Below are 17681 nucleotides of genomic sequence, written 5' to 3' on the forward strand. Positions count from 1 at the left end.
CTGGGCTTACAGATAGTTATGGAAAAGGCGAGAAGGAGGCTGTGGCAGGTGAGGGTGCCTAGGAAGGGTGTAGAATAAGAAGAGATCCAGACCTGAATATTACTATGACGAAGTAATAGTGGCCACCTGGGTTGACAAAGACCAGGTCTCTCCTAGCCTGGGACAAGAAAGACCAGGACTGTGTGGTGTCATGAAGCCAAGTGGGAAAATGTTTGTAGGAGTGAACCATCAGCAAATGCTGTGGCTGAAGAGGAGACCGGGCAGTGCCTTTTGGCTGTAGGAGTGGATCACTGAAGCCTTTTACTGCATTGGTCACTTGAGAACTGTGTTGGTGTGGGAATGGGAATTGGATGGAAGTGAGGCTTTCTCTGGATACCGACAGTGCATTTCGCTGTGAAACAGGCTGTGAAAGGGATGATCGAGGGCCTCCAGGAGGATGTGCAGCTTGGATGCTCTACTCTAAGGTGGAAGACACCAAGTGTGTTAAATGCCATTGGGAAAGTTCCGGTTGAAATGAGAAGTTGAACATAGGGTTTAAAAGATTGTGCAGAGGGGAAATGAGGGTCCAAGGTCAGTGGAAGGATGGGATGGACAGAAGGAGGACCCTCCAGAGTGGGGCTCTACAGTCTGATCCCTGGAAGGAAATCTCAGGCCTGCTGCTCTGTGTGACCTTAGGCAAGTCTTTCCGTGCAAAATGGAGCAGGGCTGTATTACCTGCTTCCTAGGATGGCTGTGTGGGTCACATGCGGTCGTAATGGGATGTAGCAAGTGCTTGTTAAACAGCGACGGTCGAGTCCTGCGACCCCAAGCTCTGGCCTGAGCCAGGAGCGGAGGATTGGTCCTGTCCTGGGGGTTGGAAGGCCTTATGGCCGCGTTTAACCCATGCTTCGCACCACTGTGGTGTGCCCGTGAACCAGGCCCCACGCACGCCTGGCCTCGGGAGCTCCTGCGGAAGGGTGCATATCCTGACGCCTGGGAAGCGTCCGCCGCAGCCCCTGCTCCCCTAGGGAAGCCCCCGGGCGGTTGTGCCTCACGGAGGGGCCCTGCTTTGCTGGCTGCATATCACCTCGGGCCATTTGGCCAGCTGCTTCACCAGCTCTCCTGTTTACTCATCTTACTCTCCCTGAAACTTTTTCTCCGTGTTTTGGAGCAGTCAGCTTAGGCGAAACCAAGAGAACTCGCTGGGCCCGCATGCAAGTTGGTAGGCGCTCTCTGCTGGCCTGGTGGGCTTCTCGCAGGCCTGAGCAGCGAGCTGCGCCTGCGCCCTGGTGTCCGTTTGAAACATTGCGGCACGTCACCAGGGGGCGCCGGGGAGTAAGACCGAACAGGGAGGCGCGGAGTGCGGGCTCGGGCTGGAAAAGTCGCGCATGCGTGGGGCTGCTCCTAATTTAGAGGCAGGGCGGCTCCGACAATTCTCCGGCTGTGGCGCCACCTATGGGTGTGGGCTCGTAAACGGCCGCCTCTGCCCGGACTGGGACTGGGTCTGGGGTCGGCAGGCTCAGGGCCACTGGGCTGCTGAGAGGCTTAGCCATGCGGACTTGGGCTCTTAGCTGCCCTGGAAGGCCACAGGGCCAGCTGGGCTGGCCAAGGCCAGTGGCTCCCCCAGCATCCTGTGCTGGGTGTATCCCTGGGCCGGGTGGGGCATCCAGCGCTGCCCTCCCCACCCCGGACCTCTTCACATCCCTTGTTTGCTGGGACGGAGCGCCCTAGACCACTGCCAGCCCTGCGCTTCCCTGATCCTATTTCCCCAGTAGTAAACAGGGTTTGCTTTTCGGCTTTTGCCTCAGCTCTAGCCCAGTCTGTTTCCCCTTTGTAAATCTCAGGGAGGAGGTGAAGTGGGGCCCTGGGTGTAAAACCAAGTTCAGGCCAGGCATCTCTTGGCTCAAGGGGACGTGCCCCAGACATCTGATAACTCTCATTTGGTGTTGGACCCAGCATATCCTCTCTGGCCCTCACGTGGCCACATAGGAGTGACCCACACACTCCCACTCCTGTTCAGATTCCCAGGCCACAGTCCCTTTTGTCCAACCTTGGCCAAGATGCCTGACACTAGTGGTTTGGCCCTGGCAGCCTCCATGGCTGCAGCTTTGGGATGTCCCTGTAACCATAGGTGGTCGCATGGCAGGCCCCAGCCAGCAACCTGGACCCTGGCTCAGGGAGGGGAAAACACGGCTGAAGAAGTTTTGGGTGTCACTTTCTCTCTTCCATTTGTCTTAGAGGCTGTCATGGGAGAAAACCCCAAGGACCCAGTGCGCCCTCACAGTTTCACCACAAGTATCCTGACCGGGCGTCTGGTGCCGAGCTGATAGTGCAGGCCCCGGCCGCAGCCCCGCCGGAAGCCCATGCTGCCAGCGGTTGGGGGCTGCAGGCTCAGACAGGAAATGCCCCCGAGTGTACCCCAGGGCTCATGGCCTCTGCAAAGGCCTGATGCTTTGGATGAGACCTGGCGCCATTTTGAAGCTGGGCCTGCCTCTGGGACTCTGGCCTGGTTTTGGGGCTGGTGGCCTGAGATCTGGGGACTGCTTTGTCACCTGCTCGGACAGGTGTGGGAGATGACGGAGGGAAGAGAGCACCTTCAGACTGGGCTAGAGCTGAAGCAAAAGCTGAATGAGGCAGCCTGTCCCCTACCATGGCCAAGCCCTTTATGGTGTCCCCAGCCCAGCCCTTTAAGGTCTCAGCTTCCATCAGGCCCTTGGTTCCACATGTAGTGTGACAGGCTCAGGACTAAATGCAGGGGTCATAGAAGGGAGCAGACAGTAGAAGTACTGGGCGTCAGGAAAGTCAGGCCAGAAGGGAGGGCCATCAGGAGGGGCCATCGCTGCATCTGAAGGATTTGTCTGAGGGGGATGGTGGGGAGGGAGGAGTCCAGACTCTTTTTTTGACCTCCAGTCATGCGATAGAATCCAGAAAGATTTGTTTTAAGACGAGTGTCTCAGTCTGTTAGGGCTGCTATAACAAAATATCATAGACTGGGTAGCTATAAATAGAAATTTGCTTCTTACAGTTCTGGAGGCTGGGAAGTCCAAGATCAAGGCACCGGCAGATTTGGTGTCAAGGAGTCCTGTTGCTTAGTTCAAAGATAGGAACTTCTCATGTCCTCACATGGTGGTAGAGATGAGGGAACTCTCGGAGGTATCTTATAAGGGCACTAATGTCCGTTCATGAGGGCTCTACCCTCATGGCCTAATCACCTCTCAAACGTGCCACCCCTTAATGCTTCATACTGGCGGTAAGGTTTCAACGTAGGAATTCTGGGGGGATGCAGACAGTCGATGTAACTGTGGGAAGGACAGGAGACTGTTCAAATGCTGATGGGAAGGAAGGAAGTAACAGGGACACAAAGGTTGAAGATCCAGGAGAGAAGGGGCCCATGAATAGATCCCTGTAGAGCAGGATTGGGTGGGATTGAGGGCTTAAGGGAGAGATCTCATGGGAGAGCCCTGAGAAATGGTGCCTTTGTTAGCACTGAGGAGGAGATCAGCAAAGACCCATTGAAGCTTTGCCTCCCGGCAGCCTTCCCTATTCTCCAGGTGGGCTGAGAGGTCCCTACCTTACACCACTGGGCCTTACTCTTTGAAGTGGAATGGATTGTTTGCCTCCCTAGACTGGGTGCTCTCTTTCAGTAGAGTTTAAACAGAGGCAGCGCATCAATTCATTTAACAAATATCCTCAACTGAGTGTAGTGGACTTTATAAATGTCCTTCCAACACTTTGTGAGGCTGATGAGGGAGGATCATTTAACCTGGGAGGTTGAGGCTGCAGTGTTATGATCACACCACTGCACTCCAGCCTGGGTGACAGAGTGAGACCTTGTCTTGAAAACAAAAACAATTTTTGTATATTTTGTAGAGATGGGGTTTCACCATGTTGCTCAGGCTGGTCTCGAATTCCTGGGCTCAAATTGTCTGCCTGCCTCGGCCTCCTGAAGTGCTGAGATTATAGGCATGAGCCACCGCACCTGGCCCATTTGCCATTAAAAAAAAATTTTTTTTTAAATTTTTATTATTTTTTTTAAAGACGGGGTTTTACCATGTTGGTCAGGCTGGTCTTGAACTCCCGACCTCAGGTGATCCGCCCACCTTGGCCTCCAAAGTGCTTGGATTACAGGCGTGAGCCACCGCACCCGGCCCCCATTTGCCATTTTTAAGTAATGGACAAGGTTGGTCATTTTTCCTTGTGAATTTGCCCTCTTCTATATGGTTTATGTATTGTCGAGGTTTTTGCCCTTTTCATAGGTGACTAGGAAAGCCAGTAACAGAAAAATGGGTGCTTATTGTGATTTCTGCAAGTCAGCAACTCAAAGGGTAAACAGGAGTGTTCTGGAAAGGCCCTGCCCTGGGAGGGACAGGGACTGGAAGACCAGAGGGAGGGCTGCATGCCTATTTTTACAAATAAATGCAATCCGAATGGTTTAAAACAAACAAACTACACACACACACCAAAAAAAAAAAAAAAAAAAATCCACTTTGTAGTGGGCACTGTTTTGGGCACTGGCAGTACAATAGTGATAAATGCAATGAAGGAAGTAAAATGGGTGATGTGATAAATGGATGTGTCTGGAGGTCAGGAGGGCATCCCTTGGAGGAGATCCTGAGCTGAGACCCAGGACAGCTGAGAGCTGGGCAGGGTGGTGTAGCAGGGCGTGGGCTGGGCGGCCACAAATCCTGCAGCCTCTTTTCTCCTGGTCTCTTCGCGCCCCCATCCAGGCCTCTGGTGACTGCAGGACCTCCTGCCTCCAAGTTAGGTCTCTTTCACACCTGCCTTCTAGAGTGCTCCAGCTCCTCAGCTTCCAGCTTCCTCTCCCCCAGGCCTGGGTCCTGGTGCCTGCATGGCCCCGGCACTCATGTACCTCAGCCTTTGCATCAGGGAGCACTCATACCTATGCCAGGCTCCTGATGGTGTCTGACCCACTCAAGGCTCAGGGATTGCTGTTTTTCTTCTCTGAGCCTCGCATTGCTCACCTGGAGAATGGGGACCATAACGCTACGAGGACTGGAAGGAGCTCAGAGGTGTGCCACCTGGGAAAGCCCCTGGCGCAGCACTGGCTCAAGGAACAGGAGGAGTCTTTTCCTTTGACGGATACCAGGTGACCAGTATAACCCTTTGGTTTGAACTGAGCTTAGCTGTTTACAAAGTGCTTTATAAATGTCCATTTATTCATTGGTTCAGACTGCGGATCAAGGTGTCAGCACACATGGGGTTGGAGCTGTAGGTGTGGAGGGAGGGAGGAGCCAGCCCTCACCGAGACAAACAGACCTGGGACCAGTCCCTCTCTGCAGCTAGCACCTGTGTGAGCTTGGGCAAGGCCCTGCCCTCTCTGGGCCTCAAGTCTTCCTGCACAATGACAGATGTCAGAGGGCCTTCTAGCATTGATGTGCTGGGATTCTGGGGCCAGTTAGTGCAGGGAGAGTTCCAGAAGCAGCCTCAGTGGAGGAAGATACTTTGAATGGATCTTTTTAAATCAAGCACTAGTTATATGAAGAAGGTGGAAAATTGATACAATAAATTATGCAGGATCTTTCAAATGTTGGTACATTTTCTTAGATAATAACTAAAAATCACATTTGTCAATATCACCATCACATAATTAAGGATCTCGAGGGCCCCAGGGATCCTTTCCTCCACAGTGCTGGGACAAGACAGGTCTGAGGTCCCCACGGTGGGTCTCCTGGTTGCCTCAGTGAATTTTGGGGTGCTGTGATGCAACATGGGTCCTTCCTGACCCCTCTGACCTGTTCTAGCAGCGTGGGGCCTTCTCTGTCTCTGTCATGTTTACTCTTATGGGGGGTGCACAGAAGGCACACAGCCACTGGGCCACATGCTGGGAGCCCTGGGGGAGCAGGGTCAAAGGATGGCTGGGGCATTTGTCAGAGATGGAGGCTGATCCGAGGAGGAGACCCTTTTGAACTTGACAGGGCTAGAGAAGGATGGTCTGGGGAGGGAGGCTTGGGCTGGGGGAATCCATATACACCTGGGGTGAGGGGGTGAGGGAGAAGGAGAGGCATTAGCTACAGGAAGGTGTTATTTTGGGCTGTGACCTCTGTGTGTGTGTGTGTGTGTGTGTGTGTGTGTGTGTGTATGTCCATGTCCATGTGTCTCTGTGTGTGCACGTGTGTGTCTGTGTATATGTATGCGTGTGTCCTTGCGCATGTCATATGCATGCCACGCACATGCAGCCCTTCCAGTGCTCAGGTGTGCACCTGCCTCTCTCACACCTGTGACTGTCACTGAGGCTCACAGACATGCACACGAGTGAACACACACAGGTGCACACCTGGTGCTAGGCAGATCCATGCATGCCAGATATGTGCACTTGCCATGCCCCTGGCCCTGGGGATACAGTGGGGGGTGGGCAGAGTCCCTGCCACAGGGACCTCGTGCAGCCCACAAAGATGCCTGCAGAGTGGAAATGATAAGGAGCCTGCTCACGCTTGCTCTGCCAGGTGCTGCTCCGGCTGCCACTGTTGTCACTGAGGGAACTTGCACAGCATGTGAGCTCGGCGTGCCGGTCTCAGAGCCTGTGTTCACCTCTGCGCTACACGTCCTTTCCCACAGATTCTCCCCTTCATGCACACATGCACAGACTCTCAGAGCCACGCAGAGGCACACAGGCTGCTCCAGGGCACACGTGCGTGCAGAAACACTTTGCATGGTGTGCTCACATGGTGAGTGCACCCTGCCGCTGTGTGCTAACACACGCCGCTGCTCTGGAGAGCACCTGTCTCTTTTCTTTAAAAAAATTTAAATATAGGCCAGGCGTGGTGGCTCATGCCTGTAAACTCAGCACTTTGGGAGGCTGAGGTGGGTGGATCACGAGGTCAAGAGATCAAGACCATCCTGGCTAACATGATGAAACCCCGTCTCTATTAAAAATACAAAAATTAGGTGTGGTGGCACACGCCTGGAGTCCCAGCTACTCAGGAGGCTGAGGCAGGAAAATCACTTGAACCAGGGAGGCATAGGTTGCAGTGAGCCAAGATCACAACACTGTACTCCAGCCTGGGTGACAGAGCAAGACTCTGTCTAAAAAAAAGAAAAAATTAAATATGTACATATTTTTTGAATTGTAGAAATGGAGTGTTGCTGTGTTGCCCAGGCTGGTCTTGAATTTCTGGACTCAAGTGATCTGCCCACCTCAGCCTCTCAAAGTGCTGGAATTACAGGCGTGAGCCACTATGCTGGCCACCTGTCACTTTCCTAAGTCTCAGCCCTAGGTCTTGTCACTCTCCCCTCTGCCCTTGGGGCCTGTCACGAAGCCCCGAGGCCTGCTCACTTTCCCGACCACTTCTCTCCATCAGACTAGGGCCCTGGACTGGATCTTGTGTATGGCACAAAGGCCTGGAGTAGAGGGAGTGGGTCCAGTCACTCAGGGAGTGCGTGTTGGATGGACATGGATGAAGACACGGCTTCACTGCCAGCACCTGCAGCTCTGCTGGAGAGCCCAGGGTTTCCTTCTCCACCAGCAGAGAGGTGCAGCCTGAGGCTGGGCCACTGGGCCACATGCTGGGAGCCTTGGAGGAGCAGGGCCAGAGGATGGGGTGGGGGGATTTGTCAGAGATGGAGGCTGACCCGAGGCTGTCCTTCGTGCATGTCATGTACACGTGCGTGTGTGTGCATCTGTGTGTGTGTGTGTGGTGGGAGGCAGCCTGGGGCTGTCAGAAGAGGGCGGGAGGTGGGATCCCACCTATCTGGACCTGAACCCTGCTTGTGCCAGCTGGGTGACTTTGAGGTAAGTCACTTAAGTTCTTTCTGCTTGTTATCCCATTCAAAGAATGGACTAAATATTACTTATGTTGTGAGGATGACAAATACGTGTGTAAACATCCGGGCACACACGAAGTGCTTAGGACACAGCAGTTGCAATTTATTTGTGTGTTGTCTATGTGGGGTGGGAGGAGGATTTGGAGCCTTTTTAGGACTTGGGAATTTCAGGTCTTGACAGAGCCAGTCTGGAAGGCCCATCTGTTGGGGCTGCCCTGAGGGACTGCGGACACTGCCCCTATGTTTACAGAGACCCGTAGTCAGACGTCCATGGACCAGGCACAGAGGCAACACACTGGCTGACAGAGGTACAGATAACACAGCAGCTGTTTCAGGCTCCACAGCTGGGCGTGAGGGATCTGGGGGTCAGAACAGGCCAGGCCCTGTGTGGGGCATTTGATTCTAGTTCGTTCTATTTTTATCTTTTTCATCAGATCAGGGCACCCTCTGGGCTCGCTGCGTCTTCCTGCTTTCCAGCCCCAACTTCCCTCCCCTTGCCCACCGCCAGAGCATCTTGTGTGAGACGCATGGGGACAGGTGCGTGTGCACACCGGGGAACACGTGGTGGATTTTCATGTACCTGGGTCCACGTGGATCAGAAGCACGTGCTTCTGCTGGCTGTCTTAGTCCGTTCGGGTTGTGATAACAAAATAACAACAATCGGGGCACTCAGAACAACACGCATTCCTTTCTCACAGTTCAGAAGGGTGGAAACTCCAAGATGAGGGTGCCAGCAGTGGCGGGCTCTGTGGAGGGCTCTCTTCCATGATGCTGCCTGCCGGTGTCCTCACTGTCCTCGCAGGCAGAAGTTGGCGTGCTGAGCGAGGGCTCTGCTATCAGGTCCTGGAGCCCAATCATGAGCACTCCTCCTTCATGACTTAGGTAATCCCACAAAAGGCCCCACCTCCTGATACCATCACTATGGAATGAGGACATCAATAAGTACATTTTGGGGGGACAAAATCATTCAGACCGTGGCACTGGTTTCAGTTGTCATCTAAGTCACCACTCGTATGTCCAGGCTAACCTGTGACCCTAGATCTACATGGGGTCTGCCCTCTACCTCACAGCAGAGATGGACACCCACACCACCATCTTCCCCCGTGCCTCACCACCTGCACCCCAATTACGGACAGCCATGCCTCTGTCTTCCCTGAGTCTCACAAGCACTCCCCAGTGAGTGACACACACACCTTCGTCTTTCTTGCATGCTTCATGTTGCAGCGGAGAGGCTGGGGGTTGGGAGGGGGTGCTGCTGCTCCTGGGGAGTGAAATCTGTGCCGCAGTGGGGTGGGATTCAGGAGAAAACCAGGCAGTGCCCCACCAGTTCACTCACTTGTAACATGGAAACCTCTTCAATGAAGATGGACCCTTGTCTAGAATGCCAGGCTCTCTGCTGACCATTCTCTCTCTAGCCAGAACTGGATCACTTTTTCATGTAAATTGTATTTGATTGATTTTTTTTTTTTAAGAGATGAAGTCTCACTGTGTTGCCCAGGCTGGTCTCAAACTCCTGGGCGCAAGTGGTCCTCCCTCCTCAGCCTCCCAAAATGCTGAGATTACAGGTGTGAGCCACCTCACGGGCCATACATTGTATTTGATTTTTACAGCTGCCTGTATTTAGCCATGTGAAAGTAATTTTCCACTTACGTCAGAGATACAAAGTTTCATATAAGGATAAATTTTAAAAAAGAATATAGGCCTGGGTGGTGGCTTGTGCTTAATTCCCGTACTCGGCTTGAGCCCAGGAGTTCAAGACCAAGACCAGTCCAGGCAACATAGTGAGCAAAGCAGAACTGGGTAAGCTGGCATCTCTGCTTTGCAGATGCCAGAAACCGGTGGCCCAGGTTGGGTTGCTGGATTTGATGCTGTCTGGCTGTGTGACTGTGGAAATGTGCTCAGCTGCTCTTAGCCTCCATTTTCCATTCATAAAACAGGGTCATATTAATTTCTAACCAGACTGTGATTGTTGGTGTGATCCTCAAATAAGCTGACAGCATGAGGCAGTGCCCACCATCAGCACTGTGCAGGCCTGGTGTTAGGATGTGAATATGAACATGGGCGATAGTGCATCCTGCACACGCTGCAAGGTGGACTTGAATGCTGGCAAAACACTGATCTAGTTCAGCTCACATTTCAGAGGGGAAAGAGTCCCTTTTGCCTCATGCCACATTCCACTGGCCCCAGTGGAACCCAGTGGCTGTTAAGAGGCTGTCTGGGGTCAGTCCCAACGGGTGGCTTTAGCGTCGGACAGGTCTCTGAGCCTCAGGGTCTCATCCATAAAAGAGGATAACCTCATACTCGGGGACTCATGTTTGGGAGCAGGCACTCCATTAAATGCTGGAGTCACACCCCACGTCCACGTGCCAGCTGCCCAGCAGCAAGTCTGGCCTCCTCCTCCAGTTCTCCCGTGGACGTGTTCCATGGCTCTGAACAAAGTTGCTGCTCCAGGGACAGCCTTGGTCTCTCCTTGGCAAAGTGGGGCGCTGGGCCCTGGCGAGAGCGCTGCTGTCCTGGCCCACGCCTGCGAAGCCGGCGGGGTTCGGAGCCCGCGGCCGCCAGAGGGCGCCCCCGCCTAGGCCACACGCGCCTCCCGGCGGGCAGAGGGGCCGGTCCTCAGCTCAGTGGCAGCCTGGGCGCCCGCCCGCTACTCCCCGGCTGTGGATCACCCTGCTTGCCTCAGTTTCCTCTGCTGTGGCATGGAATTCTCCCCGAGATCGCCTCGCAGTGCTGCTGAGAGGCTCGATGAACGCCAGCGGTTGTTGTGGCGCTGCTGTTCTGAGCCAGGGGTGACGGGAACTCCCTTCCTCACGCCCTGGCTCCTCCCGGCTGCCCCGCGCCGTCAGCTTCCAGTTCAGGAAACTGAGCCTCGGGAAGGGCAGAGAAAGGCCCTGCGACGGCGAGGAGCCCAGCGGGGCTTGACGCCTGATGACCGGCTCCGGAACGGGCTGTCACCCCGTGTGTCCTCGGCCTCTGCAGCGACCAGAGTCCCCCGCTGACCTGGAGCACCTCTGCCCCGGGCCCGTCCCCGCAGCGCCGGCCTGGGAGCCCTGGGCTTCTTTCCAGTGGCGGCTCCGTGTCAGGTCCTGTCCTCAGGACCTGACATTCCCAGGCTGAGGTTCCTGCTCAGAGCCTACCCTCTGTCACCAGAGCCATCCTGCGGCGGCCTGTGATTCAGGGCTAGAGGAGACAGCAGACACTGAGTAGCTGTCTGGCCCCAGTTTTGCAGAGCCTTTGCTTAGCCCGGAGCATGGATGCCCATTGGAGAGCCATGGCTTTTCCCGGCCTGTGTGGCAGCGAGGGGTGGGGCAGCCGCTCTCCTGGGCTGACCCTGTTTGGGGCAGTGAGGACCTGTGCCAACTCCTCACAGCGTGTGCACAGTTCCTTAGCTGTGGCTCTTAGGTGCTCTGGCACACTCTCTCAGTAGGACACAAGTTCCACGCTCCCGTTTATTTATTTAGAGATGTGGTTTGGCTATGTTGCTCAGGCTGGCCTCAAACTCCTGGGCTCCAGCCATCCTCCTGCCTGGGCCTCCTGATGAGCTGGGACTACAGGCGTGCACCACTACACCCTGCTACACATCCCCCCTTTAACAGGGGAGCTAACGGTGCATGGATAGGGCAAATTCAAGGCTTCATGCCAAGTAAGTGGCAGAACCTGGACTTGAACCCAGGTCCTCACCCCTCCCTGCCATTGGGGAGATGGCCTTCATGGAGCCGCAGCCAGATGCCACTGTCCCTGGAGTTGTGCTCCGTGTCCGTGCCTGTGCTACACTTCCTGCCCTAACCCCGTCTCTGTCCTATTCTCCCCTCCTTCAAGGCTTAACCCCTCCACAAACGCCACAAAACCGTTCCTGGTGATCCCCACAACTCCTGGTGTCCTGTGTCTTCGAAACATTCCTTCTGGTCTGCCTGGAAAAACTATTCATTCTCTCAAACCCACCTCCAGCGTTACCCCTGGGAAAACTTCAGTGCTACTTTCCTTCTCCCTCTCATAGATGTGGTTACTGCCTTGGTGGGCTCTCTGTGCGTTGAGGTTACAATGTTGTGAAGGTATTGCCACATCTGTTTATATCCAGATTTATTTTAAAAATGTTTCTGTGTTTTAAAAATTATAAAAGTGGTGTGGGCCTATAGTCCCAGCTACTTGGGAGGCTGAGGCTGGAGGATAGGTCTAGCTCAGGAGACTGAGGCAAGCTTGGGCAATATAGCAAGACCCGTTTGTAACAACAAAAAGAGATTAAAAAAATTGTAAGAGGCCAGGCGTGATGGCTGATGCCTGTAATCCTAGCACTTTGGGAGGCTGAGGTGGGCAGATTTCTCAAGCTCAGGAGTTCAAGACCAGCCTGCCCAATATGATGACACTCCATCTCTACTAAAAATGCAAAGATTAGTCCCAGCTACTCAGGGGGCTGAAGTGGGAGGATGGCTTGAGCCTAGGAGGTTGAGGCTGCAGTGAGCTGAGATTACACCACTGCACTCCAGCCTGGGTGACAGAGTGAGACCATATCTCAAAAACAGAAACAAAAACAAAAATTGTAAGAGTAACACATGTTTATAGCAAGGATCCAGACAGATGAGAAGGGTGTAGAGAGGCAAGCAGAAGCTCCAGCTTCCTACCGGCCTCCCTCCCAGAGGAGAACGGTACTAGCAATTTCTTGTGAATTCCTCAGGAAACCCTCCATTCATGTACAGAAGGATGTCATGCTATTTCATTGCTTTAATTATCTGTCTCTGTCCACTGCACCATGCCTAGTTCCCCGAGGGCTGGTTAGAATCTGACTTAGCTAGGTGCTCAGAAGCAGCCCTAGGCCGGGCTAGAAAAGATGATCAGAACATTTTACAGGGGATAGTTTTCTTTTTTTTTATTTACACAAAGCCTACAGCACCCGGTATTCCCAGGCGGTCTCCCATCCAAGTTCTAACCAGGCCTGACCCTGCTTAGCTTCTGAGATCCAACGAGATTAGGCGTGTTCAGGGTGATATGGCCATAGACTTTCATTCCCTGTTGACACCAGCTGACCAGATAGCATGGGATCTGATGAACCTCCTTGCTCCTAATTGGAGGCTGCACCTCCTATCTGGCAGATGTATTTTATTTTCCTTATAGAATATTATTTTTATTACTAAATGGTGAATTCATTTTCAACATTTAAAACCTCGGAGATATTACTTAAAAAATGCAATTTTTCCATCTGGTACAGTGCTTTATGCCTATAATCTCAGCACTTTGGGAGGCCGAGGTGGGAGGATCGCTTGAGCCCAGGAGTTCAAGACCAGCCTGGCCAACAGAGGGAGACCTCATCTCTACAAAAAAATCTTTAAAAAATTAGCCAGGCATGGTGGTGTGTGCCTATAGTTCCAGCTATTTGGGAGGCCAAGGTGCGATCGCTTGTGCCTAGGGGGTCGAGGTTACAGTGAGCCGTGATTGCACCACTGCACTGTAGCCTGGGCAACAGAGCAAAACCGCTAAAAAAAAAGAAATTGAATTTTCCAGATCTCTTGCTCTTGAAAAGGTTCAGAGGATTCATCTGAGCACTGAGCACTCAGGTCTGTGCAGCCTCATGTACGTCCACCCCCGCTCCTAGTCCCTGAGTCCCATGGCCCCTGAGCCTGTGTTCCCTGTCTTTGGCAACCCAATGAGGAAGATGGACTTGCATGAAAATAGTCCATGACGAGCAACTGCAGCAGCTGAGTGCCCTAGCAGAGGTGGGAGAATGATGGAGACGGACTCCAGGCCGGGGCCCCTGCAGGAGCGTGAACCGCAGTGCTGTCCTGCGTGGTACATACTCCTCCCAGTCCGTGGGGTTCACACTCTGGATCCTCACTGTTCTGTTCACTGCAGAGAGGAGCAGGGGTGGGAAGTGGATGGGCCTGTTTTAGGGTGGCCCCTGCTCAGCTCCAGACGTGGAGCTTTGAGGGAATGTGAGCTCAGAGTGGCCAGAGCTTCCACAGCAAAGCTGGAAATACGACCTGAAAGAATGGACTTAAAGAAAATGAGAACCTGATAACCCATGCAGCAAGCTCAGTATGCCAGTGGCCCTCAGTTTGTGTCTTTGGTACCTTCACTGCTTTAGAGAAAAGTTTCCTCCACGTAAGAAATAGGAAGCTCCTAATGGCAGAGCCCAGGGCAGCCCTTCCAATGGCTGCATGTTGCTTTATAGAAAACCCACCAGGCTGCCCCTGAGCTTCTGGTTGTCCCACGAGGAGAGGGGACTTCATCAGCCTGAGCCTGTTGACCATGTGTGGTCCTGAATGTGATGACCCCAGAGCCACCCTCAGCCTCCTCCTGTAATCCCACCGTGCTCTGCCAAGTGATAGGGTCTCACTCTGTCACCCAGGCTGGAGTGCAGTGGTGTGAGCTCAGCTCACTGCAGCCTCAACCTCCTAGGCTCAAGCAGGCCTGGAGTCCCTGCCTGGCTGCAGAAATACAGGGACACTCCACAGTACTGAGAGGGGTGTCCGCCAAGGAGAAACCCATGTCTCCCTCCAGAGCAGCCACCCTGGGGGCCGGCAGAGCCAGGGACTGGAGTGCAGGGTCCTGGGCCAGGAGGTTTGGCGTCAGCTCCAGCTTCGGGGAGCTTCCAGGCTGAGGGGGCTCAGCAGGCAGCAGCTCCCACCCACCCTCCTGCACAGCCAGGGTCTGCTCGGGCATCACACTGGCCCACGATGCTGGCCTGGCTTTACACCTTGGCCTCTTCCCACCCTAGATGCCCAGAGCCCGGCCGGCGCAGGTGGGGCAGTCAGCCTGAGGCTGCAGGGCAGGGCCGGGCTGAGCTGTCCTCTTGCCTCTCTCCGGGTGAGGCCTCCTCTGTCCTTCCTTTCCCAGTGGCCCCCCCCCCCGCCCTGCTCTTCTCGGGGGGTGAAGCATGGGGAGGTTGTTGACAATTTGTGCATTAATCTCTCTGCCGGGGGCCTCCTGGTCAGGTGGTGCTTATCAGGGCCCTGCTCCTGTCAGATGGGCCTTCCGGAGCCCGTGGGCGAGGGGGGGTGGCAGAAGCCCCTGCTGCAGGGCCTGGAGACTGCCTCACCATCCCCGGGCCTTCACATCCCCTTGCGCCCCCGCGGGCGGCCTGCTTTACCACATCAGGATACAGAACATTGCATGAATTCCGGTCTCAATGGAATTATTTCAGAATTCTGGTCAACCGCAAGCTCAGGGTATTTCACAAACTATCTATCACTGCTGTGCGGTGGGCAGAGTCTGGGTGGGGGGCAAGTAACGGATGCAGGGAGGCCCCGTCCACTGCCTTGTGGGGGTGGCGTGTCCTCCCCCAGTGGCACCTCTGGCTCTGCAGACAGATGGTGTGTCCCCTGCCCCCCATCAGCAGGGGAGCTCAGGCCCGGGGTGGGGGCTCAGGAGAGGCAGTGGGAGACCAGGCTCTGTCTGTGAGGGTGCCTGCGAGAGAGTGCCCAGGTTTGGGGCCCACTCCTACCGGCGCGGGTCCTTGGCAGGTGCTTGTAGTCTCAGTTGCCCCAGCTGTAAAATGGGATCATGATGCCCAGCCCCCAATTAGCAAATGTTCAGAGATCAGCAAGATGCGAGGCCTTGCTGATCTCTTACCCTTTAGGACTACTACGGGCAGCATCTGTGAAGTGCCTGGCTAAAAGTGGGTGTTCCAGGACTGGCAGCAGGACCGTAATGAAAGCAATACTACCAATCATCCTCCTGATAACACCTCCCACCCCTCTTTACTTGGGGTCATGCATAGAACTTGGGGGAAGGGAAGTCCCTGCCTCCAGGGCGGCAGACATCTGGTCTGCACACTGCTGGTCCTCCACTGGGGTGAACCTGGCGACATCTCCAAGGAGCTCCTTCCTTCAAGCATGGACGGTGCCTCAGAATCCTCATCACAGCGCTTGGCAGCACTGCCAACCCCTCAGAGTAGGCACCAGAGGAAGCTGCTTGGTTATTCTGGCCCCAACTTGTGAGAGTGGTCTGAATTGGCAGAGCAAGGGGTGCCCCTCTGCCTTCCTGCTTCCTAAACTTTTCTGGAAGCTCCAGGCCCTTCCTTCAGAACTTGGCACCAGCCAGCCTTCCCAGAGGCAGGATTGGAGGGCCAATCTCGTCTCTCCCTCTGCAGACCTCCAGCTAACCATGAGTGATTAGGCCCCGCACTGGGAGGAAGGAGATTGGGGCGTCCGGGCTGGCACAGGCTCGGCTTCCCACAAGGGTCTAGGACTCCAGGCCGTCTGCTCAGCAAGACGCTCTCAGGCAGCATGGCCAAGGTGGCGCCGGAGTACCTGGGAGCTCTGCTGGCCCAAGCCAAGCCCAGACTGCCCAGCCAGTGGGGATGGGTTCCAGGGCCTGGGTCCGGGATAGCAGCCCTGTCCTTCTTGGGCAGAGGGTAGGGGAGGACGAGACTCTTGCCCACATATTTTTCAAGCCTACTTTGGGACCCCCAGCTGGCTGAGGGTATCAACAAAAGTTGGGAGGGGAATTTTTGAAATTAGGAGGCCTCAGGAACCCAGGACTCCCGTCCTTGTGGTGAAGCTGTGAGGGACACAGAGCTTGTGGCAGTTCCCCAGGGCCACCTAAATCATTCTCCACCCCGATGATGGCTTTTTCTTGTCCCTTTAATGAGATATTCCCCTGGCTCCTGAGGCTGTTTTGCAGGCTTCCCCAGGGTTCTGCACACCCGTGGGCTGAGATCTGCGGCTGTGTGGATTCTTCCATACACAGGACCAGAGCGCACAGCCGTTCAGCCTGCAGCACCAGGCTTCATCTGTTATTCTGGAGATTGCCCATATTGGTTATGTTTTCCTATCTCATTCTTTTATTTAATTTTTAACTTTTGGCCGGCACCGTACTCATCCACAATCCCAGCATTTTGGGAGGCCAAGGTGCAGGCATATTGCTTCAGCTCAAGAGTTTGAGACCAGCCTGGGCAGCATGGCAAAACCCCATCTCTACTAAAAATACAAAAATCAACCAGGCCTGGTGGTTTGTGCCTGTAATTCCACTTACTTGGGAGGCTAAGGCAGGAGAATCGCTTGAACTCAGCAAGCAGAGGCTGCAGTGAGCGGAGAGCGCATGCATTCCAGCCTGGGCAACAAGAGTGAGACTGCCCCTCAAAAAAAAAAAAAAATTAGCTGGGAGTGGTGGCAGGTGCCTGTAGTCCCAGCTACTCGGGAGGCTGAGGCAGGAGAATTGCTTGAACCTGGGAGGTGGAAGTTATAGTGAGCCGAGATCGTGCCATTGCACTCCAGCCTGGGTGACAAGAGTGAAATTGTCTCAAAAAAAAAAAAAAAAAATTCTGGGCACGGTGGCTGATACCTGTAATGGTGCCTTAGCACTTTGGGAGGCCAAGGCCGGTGGATCATCTGAGGTCAGGAGTGACCAGCCTAATCAACGTGGTGAAACCTTGTCTCTACTAAAAATACAAAAATACAAAAATTAGGCCGGGCGCAGTGGCTCACGCCTGTAACCCCAGCACTTTGGGAGGCCAAGGCGGGTGGATCATCTGAGGTTGGGAGTTCAAGACCTGCCTGACCAACATGGAGAAATCTCGTCTCTACTAAAAATACAAAATTATTTGTGTGTGGTGGTGCATGCCTGTAATCCCAGCTACTTGGGAGGCTGAGGCAGGAAAATCACTTGAACCCGGGAGAGGGAGGTTGCGGTGAGCCGAGATTGGACCATTGCACTACAGCCTGGGCAACAAGAGTGAAACTGTCTCAAAAATAAATAAATAAATAAATACAAAAATTAGCTGGGCAGTAGTGGTGTGTGCCTGTAATCCCAGCTACTGAGGAGGCTGAGGCAGGAGAATCGCTTGAGCCTAGGAGGCGGAGGTTGTGGTGAGCTGGGATCATGCCTCTGCAGTCCAGTCTGGGTGACAGAATGAGACACTGTCTCAAAAAAAAAAGAACATTACAGATTTTAAATGTTGCCTCTAAATTTGCCTGTGAACCAACTAT

The 17681-nt window shown here is 54.1% G+C and overlaps 1 pseudogene; it reads right to left on the reverse strand.

Moving 5' to 3' along the window:
* Positions 1-12637: 12637 nt before the first annotated feature.
* On the reverse strand, positions 12638-12756 carry LOC135268906 (5S ribosomal RNA; annotated as a pseudogene).
* Between the last annotated feature and the right edge of the window lie 4925 nt (positions 12757-17681).

The sequence above is a fragment of the Aotus nancymaae genome, unplaced genomic scaffold, assembly GCF_030222135.1.
Source record: "Aotus nancymaae isolate 86718 unplaced genomic scaffold, 86718_ANA_hifiasm-v0.15.2.pri h1tg000046l, whole genome shotgun sequence".
Lineage (NCBI taxonomy): Eukaryota > Metazoa > Chordata > Mammalia > Primates > Aotidae > Aotus > Aotus nancymaae.